Raw genomic sequence first — 6094 nt, forward strand, 5'->3', positions numbered from 1 at the left:
GCATTTTCTACTATAAGTTTTTAAGAAGGACTGAAATGTACAATGTTGACAGTTGTCACTGAAAATGTCCTTTATAAAATAATTCCCTCTACTTCTAATCTTTTCTTACTCTTACAGTCAGAGTAGTAAAATGTTGAAAAAAAATACTTTAATAATATTATTACTGCAGCCATTCCTATTTTAAAATGGGGCTTAATTAAAAAAATATTTTTGAGCCATTGATTTGTGGCAAAGGTTTAAACAATCTGCTTCTGTGGTTCGTTTTTGGAAGCAAAACCAGTTCAAACTGGACTTTTGGCACATTTAACCAGCATTGTTTCAGACTTGGAGTAAAACTTTTTATTGGCTCGAAGACTATAGATTTGTTGCAATCTTTGCAGTTCACTGAACTTTTTTTCTTTTTTTTTTTTTTTTTTTTCCTGTGCATACATATTTCAAGTAAACTCTGTGGTTATAACAAGTGACACGTTATGGACCCTAAATCGTTGCACTGTGAAATATGCACAGAAAAAGGACAAATGAAGATATCAAGGGTCTGTTCCATTTTTCACTGAACTGTAAAATGCCACCCTTGTTGTACAGCAGATCACTGGTTCTGAGCAGGGCTCATTGACTGCTAAGTTGTGGATAGTGTTTCACTTTCTGCAACTGTTAATATCCTGGCTTATCCAGGCATAATGACCTCTCTATTTGTGACACATTGTTGAATTTTCTGGTTCTTTTAACTTATTCAAACCTTTTTTTTTTTTTTTTTTTCCTTTTCTCCATTCATTGGAAGGCTGGAAGGATTCTGAATTGAGCTGTGGTACAGACAATTGGCTGTTGGTCAGCCAATTACAGTTGAAATCGGTGGTGGTGGCACATCTGTAGGTAAATATAAATTTAAAAGTGTAAAGGAGAGGTATTCTACATCTGCACTAGCTCTTCTTTTATAGAGGGTAATGCATGTGTTTTGGATAATGTTGGTATATCTGCAATATTGTTCATTAGTTCTGATACAGTAAGTAATCCATACTGCAATAATCTGTATTATGTTATAGCTGACATTTGATGTTTAAATGGATTGAAATTAGATTCCAACTTTATGACTAGTCACTAAATTACTATTACATCATAATACCTAAGGTATTGAATATTTTAAATGTTGATAAAGATTTACATTTTTAAGGACTTTGACACTTCAAAATATGAAAAGAGAAAGGAGTTTTATGTAGTGTACAATGTTTGGTGTTCAGACCTGAATGCTTCCTCTGATCTTACAAGGATCTGAAGTTACTGGAAGTGTACCATCTTAGTTCAGATTAGGACCCATGCCTATATTTTTATTCTTCTATTTGTTCCCCACCAAAAGAACAGCATTTATTAGTTTTTATTTGTATAGTATGTTCTGAATAGCTCCAAGTTTTCTCTGGCCCTGCCATGAGCAAATTGAATTTCGTAGGGTTGTTTAAGCTGCCTCCAATAATAAATAGAGTATATTTGTGTATTCCTGGAATATGTCAGGTGTATAAATATTTTACTTCAACGTTGCTGACTGTCTCTTATGCTGTGTTTTCTATGCCTCCTTCCTTCCTAAAATCTGTAAATCTTGCCATACTTCACTGACATAACAGAAAAAAGGCCTTGCTACTTTCAGAGAACTTTGAAATCCATATATTGAATAATATGGTGGGTCTAATATTCAATACCTAAGACTTTTCTCCTGGTATCAGTTTGTATTTTTGTGTCTATCATTGAAATGTTCTCAAACTCTCTGTTGGTAAGTTGAGACCTCTATGATGTGGTGAGGTTATTAAAAAAAAAAAAAAAGGCATATATTGATTTAGATGTTGATGCCAGTCTTCCATAGCCTTCAAGAACCTGAAAAGAATCCACTTACTGTCTTTTTATGTGGTTCCCTGTAAAAGCACCTGCAAATATTTACACCATTGACCATCACTAGGCCTAGGCTGCAACAGAAGAGTCAAAGGGGAAGATCTCTTAATAAATTATACCTATTACCTAGTTCAGCATGACATCATTTGCTAAGATGGATGTGTTCCCAGTGGCATAACTCCAAGGGGTCACTGTGCCTTTTATGCCTGGGCTTTTCAGAGAAGAAATGACTGCACGGGATAGGATGAATGTTTTACTAGACCATTGGGCACATTGATTTTTATTTTCATGGATATGTAGATCAAATTGAAATAACCTAAAGGGGCTGATGTGATACCCTGGGACTGTTAGACATGTCAAGATTTGTAGGAAGTCTGTGTGTTTCTACTTCTTGGTACTCCCTGTAGAAAAATAGCGTGGGGTGTCATTGAGATCTGTCACTCGCTGACACTTAGGGGGAAAAAAATAACCCCTACCTCTGCTAGACATTCCCTAGACATGTCCCAGATGAATAAGACTGTGTACTGAACCCAGTTTTGATTTATTTACATTTAAAGCAAGTGTTATTCAAGTCAGACACGCACAATCCTGGCTGGCTGATATATCCTTAAGCAACTGTCTGTATATTGGCATGTGAAGAATTCCTTCTTGCCTGATGTAGGACACTGCTTCAGAAATGTGTTTTTGTAAACACCCTGAAACTACAGAGCAAGAACAGCTTCTATTTGAAAACTTGATAATACTGCATTTATTTAAGGAACCTTTGTTCAACTGTCATGTCAAAAGAAACTATTTATACAACTATAAAATGTCAAAATTCATAGAGAATGAAGATATTTGGAGAACAGAAATTAAGAAAAAAACCAAACAGCACAAACTTAATCTGATTTGAAATTTAGACTTTTGAATTTGCCAGGGACTTTTAAAGATTTATTTTTTTTTTTTTTACATGAATTTGTATCACCCAAGGCTCAAGAAAAAAATGATGTTATATGGGTTATTTAGATCTCAGACCGTATTTTAAACATCAGGATCATAATTTTCCCTGTGTGTGTGCAGTGCCTTTTGTTTTATTTGAAGCTGTTTTACAGTTTAAAAAAACCTGCATCATTCTTAGGTAAAGATGAAGTTATCTTTATATCATACAAATTTAGCAGATCTGCCTGTGGAATATAAATTTAAGTATTGTGACTCTGATTTTTGTTAAGCTGATATAGATAACTTAAAATTTATCTAATGTTTTAGAGCTTGTCAGATTGACAGGGAGGTTGCAGTTTTTGTCTTACTGTCAGGAATACCTACTTTTCCTCTTCTTCTTAGCATGTATTGTTCCCAGCTTTCATATCTGGCATAAAAGTGTTGCTCAGTGTCTCTCTTTTGATATATAAAGAAAGGTTGGTTTTAGTAAAGAAGTGACCACAAGAAACTAGTCAGGGACAACTTGTTAATTTTATATAGTTTGACTTATAAGATAATTTTCACCATCTCTTTAACCTGTAAATGACTAAAAATTTGGACTGGCTTCAAGAACCTTACTATGAAGGCTTTACATTCCAATATGTTCGACTTTCAAACTTATTTTTTTGTAAATCCTCAGAAACAGGTGCAATTCCGATATAGAAAATCAGGTTTAGACTATTGTTCTAGGGAAATATGATACTTTCTGATATATTTATTGAGTATTGCTTTAATGTAGACAGTGAAATAAAACACTACATATGGCTATGTACATATATATCTTTGGATTCACAAATAAAATAATATTTACCTATATGTTTTGAGAAAATGAATGAAGCTACATGTGTAGTGATGTTCCTCAGGGTTCAATTCCAGGGGCAGTTCTGTTCCATATCGTTATCAATGATTGGGATGCAGGAGTTGAATGTATCAGTAGCAAGTTTGCTGATGATACCAAACTTGGATGTGCTGTTGACTGTCTTGGGGGATGAGAGACCTTGCAGAGGGATCTAAACAGGCTGGAGCTTTGGGCTGTGGTTAATGGGATGGAATTTGACAAGTCCAAGTGCTGGATTCTGCACCTGGGATGGAGTAACACTGGGCACAGGTATAAACTGGGAGAGGAGAGGCTTGACAGCAGCCCTGCAGACAGGGATCTGAGGGGCTGGTCAGCAGCAACTCTATAGGAGCCAGAGTGTGCCCTGGCAGCCAGGAGGGCAAACCTCATCCTGGGGGGCATCAAACACAGCTCAATCAGCCAGGAAAAAGAGGTGATTATCCCCCTGAGTTCAGTGTTGGCATGGGCTCGAGTACTGTGTGCAGTTCTGGGCCCCACAATTTGGATGTGAAGGTCCTTGAATGCATCCAGAGAAGGGCAGCAAAGCTGGTGAAAGGTTTGGAAGGAATCACAGAATATGCTGAGTTGGAAGGGACTCCCAAGGACCACTGAGTCCAGCTCCTGGCCCTTCACAGGACCATCCCCAAGTGTCACACCCTGTGCCTGAGAGGATCATCCAAACGCTTCTTGAATTCTGTCAGGCCTGGTGCTGTGACCACTGCCCTGGGGAGCCTGTTCAGTGCCCAACCACCCTCTGGGGGAAGAACCTCTTTCTAATATCCAACCTAAACCTCCCCTGACACAACTTCAGGCCATTCTGACTTTGACCTTGTCTAGATTGGAGAAAAGGAGTCTGAGGGGTGACCTCATTGCCCTCCACAGTTTCCTGAGGAGGGTAAGAGGAGAGGGAGGTGCTGATCTCTTCTCCCTGGGATCCAGTGATACATGGGAATGGTTCAAAGCTGTGACAGAAAAACTTCAGACTTGACATTAGGAAGAATTTCTTTACCAAGAGGGTGGTCAAACGCTGGAATTGGCTTCCCAGATTGGTGGGTGATGCCCCAGACCTGGCAATGTTTAAGAGTCATTTGGACAATGCCCTTCATAAACATACTTTAACTTTTGGTCAGCCCTGAAGTGGTCAGGGAGTTACAAGAGATAATCATTGTAGGTCACTTCCAACAGAACCTGTCTATTTTAGATAGAAAAAAATATTTTCAGAAATCTGTTTTCTTTTTCATCATGAAGGGGTTTGGGTTCACATTCAATTCAAAAGATTAATGGAAAATGTAATAGTTATGAAACTGATTTAAAAATTCCAGTGTTGCTGATATCATATGGAGCTGGAAAATTGTTCTGCTTGAGGTAGGTTTTTCTGATTTATTTTGCACTAGTATAAAAATGAATTAATTTTCACTCCAAAAAGTCTTAAGGCATGATTCATTTTCCATTCCTTTAGAATAAGCTGTAGAGGACTTAATTCTTTTCCACATCTTTATTTACTGCTTTACATGCTTATTCATGGTGTTAGCTTCAGAAATCAAGTGTTACTTCCTGGCAAAGTCATGCTATTTGAAGTGTAAACACTGTTTTATCTGCTAATTTATATTTGTGTTTTAGGAAAATGAGATGTAGCTCTTTGAGTTACTCATTTTGTATCAGGAACAAAAGCAGCACCTATCAGCAGTGGGTTTAGGAATCACTGGCTCTACTTACTGTAAAGTATTGCATTATATCTGTATTTGGCAAATATTAGATTTTTGGTTTGGGGTTTTTTTTTGTTTGTGTGTTCCCTTTTTCTATATGAAACCTTCAATGAATGGTGTTTGCTGTTTTGATGCAGTGATACCACTACGTTATTTGTTGTTCATGTTATTTTTATAAATATCTTCTATTTAATGAATGAATAGAAACTTACTATGTTCTATAAAAAATACTTTAAATTTAACACAACTTGTTCATAATTTTACTTGTGAATTTTGATTTTTATTTTGGTTTTAATGTTTTGTTTCTTGAATTGCAGTTTCAATTATGTAGTAAAAATGGGCCTTATTCCTTAATCTGCATAGTAACCTGTGATAACTAAGAGTCAGTGTTTAGAAATGAGCCAACACTAAAAAAAAATTCTAAAGAACAACTGACATCTAAAATGTCAGTTTAGATTCTCTGCTCTTATATGTATTTGTTAATAGAAGCTTAAAACACATTCTGGGGTAGAAATTAAGACCATTAAGCTCAAGCTTGGTACATTACTAACACATTTCTATTAGCAGTTAACAAGCACAGAATAGAAAGAATTCATTTATTGAACAAACATGGCAAAACTAGTAAATAGGGAAATGTTCTTTGATTAAAGAAGTTACAGGCATCCTGTTTTTATTGCAAATCATACAACACCTTTGTGTAAAATTAAGGTGCTGTGGG

This window comes from Corapipo altera, unplaced genomic scaffold (genome assembly GCF_003945725.1).
Source record: "Corapipo altera isolate COAL_440 unplaced genomic scaffold, ASM394572v1 100, whole genome shotgun sequence".
Lineage (NCBI taxonomy): Eukaryota > Metazoa > Chordata > Aves > Passeriformes > Pipridae > Corapipo > Corapipo altera.